The sequence below is a fragment of the Lipotes vexillifer genome, unplaced genomic scaffold (assembly GCF_000442215.2).
Source record: "Lipotes vexillifer unplaced genomic scaffold, Lipotes_vexillifer_v1.1 scaffold1094, whole genome shotgun sequence".
Classification (NCBI taxonomy): Eukaryota; Metazoa; Chordata; class Mammalia; order Artiodactyla; family Lipotidae; genus Lipotes; species Lipotes vexillifer.
Window position 1 is genome coordinate 730678 of NW_006792775.1, and position 1727 is coordinate 732404.

General features: G+C 68.8%; 1 protein-coding gene across 1 annotated transcript in view; it reads right to left on the reverse strand.

Annotated features, from left to right (window-relative positions):
* MUC6 (mucin 6, oligomeric mucus/gel-forming) overlaps positions 1-1727 on the reverse strand; it is a 25341-nt gene that overhangs the window by 22736 nt on the left and 878 nt on the right. The gene's annotated exons all lie outside the window — the stretch shown is intronic.

Consider the following 1727-nt stretch of genomic DNA (forward strand, 5'->3'; position numbering starts at 1 on the left):
CAGGGAGAGCTGGGCAGGGGTGCCTGGGCGTCTGTGGGTGACTTGGCTGGTGGCGTGCCGCTGTCCGGCTACACCCGCCAAGCTCCCAGCCCAGCCCACCTCGGGTCCACTCCTTCCGGGGTCCGTGCGCGCTGTGCCACCAGCTCAGAGGCTGAGTGAGGCTGAGGCCCACGGAGGACTCCTCCGTCTTCTGGGGCCTAAAAGTGGCTGTTTCTTTGCTTCCTTCCTCCCTGTCAGACTCCCGGCGCTCTGGCCGTTGGTGGAGAAATGCCCGGTGACGCTGCTCGCGGCGACTGTCGGGGCAGGAGGCACGGGCCCAGCCTTGCCTCCCCCGCTCCCTGCCCTGCTGCAGTCCTCCCTGCGGCCCCGTGGGCCCCATGGGAGATGAGGCCCAGCGCCGGCGGGCGGCAGGGTCATCACTGAATGCGGCCCCTGGGGTCCCGTCCCTGCTGTTCCCCGCCGTGCCCCCTTTTCCCCGGGGTCTGTGCCTTCCTGGGTGACACTGACCTCCCGAGTCACAGTGCTGTTGGCTGCCGGTGTTGTTTTTCTGCATGACGCCAGAGAGCAGGGTGCCTGCCCGACGGTACAGGGTGCCCAGGCCGGGCGGGAGGTGACACCTGGCCGCCTTCCTCTGCAGTGCCCACCATGCCCGTCCACGCCTGGGGCCCCTCCTCTCGGCTCACCACTGGCCCCACGATGCCTAGAGTCGTGCCCACTGTGCCCCCGAGGGTCACTCCCAGGTGCCCACTAGCAGCGGCTCCTCCCGTGCTTGGCCTTGTTACCCAGGACCTGCCTCCCGAGCTCTCTGCGCTCCGGCCCTCGGCACTGCCCGGTCCCTGCCCGGCCCTGCGGCCCCAGTGTCTGAACGACAGCCCCCCAGCAGCGTCACTGCTGCTCGCCTAGGACTGTCTGAGCTTCCCACCGCACTCAGCTCCCTGGCTGGGACCCGCGGAGCCTGCAGGGCGGGCCAGTCCGCCGCCCCTGGCCTTTCTCAGCCCCTGGACGCGCCCTGTGGTGGCTGGAGCACACGCTGTTTGTTCCTTCTGCACGTGTGGCAGCCCTGCCTGCCCTGCCCGTTCTGGGTCAACCCTGGCCCGGCTCAGGGGCCTCTGTCTCTTAATCCCCAGCCCCTAAGATCCTGATGTCTGAACTTGTGCTTTGAGGCCTCTGGTCCAGGAGGGCAGGGCCTGCCTCTCGCTCCCCCGGATGCCAGCACGGAATCGGTGCTCAAAGAGTGTTTGCTGAAACGTGGAGCGTTCACAGCCTGGACCCCCATGGCTCCCCAAAGCCATGCCCCTCACTACACCTGCTGGCCTACACCCCGCCCCACCTGACTCCCGAACACCTCCCTCCTCACTCTGGTTCTGCGTCCAGGTCTGGGGGTCCCCAGGGTGAGGGATGGGCCCAGCGAGGCGGCCTCGGATGGGCAGGGGTCCTGAGTGCTCAGAGCCACCCCTGGTGGGAGAGCTGGGGCCTGGGGGGTGGGGAGGGGGCTTCGTGGGAGGCAAGGGGTGGAACGGGCCTAGGGGGAGGCCTGCTGTACTCGGAGACCCCAGCCTGCCCCCAGCGCCTGGGACATGGCCAGACGGCAGGCCTGGCGCTTCTCCCTGGCTCCTAGCTGAGGCTAGTGGGGCTCTGGGGCTGCCAAGGAGCGGGCAGCGGGGCAAGGACCTAGGAGGCAGGCAGGAGGAGTCCTGCTGGCTCAGAGACTGGGGCTCTGGGGTGGG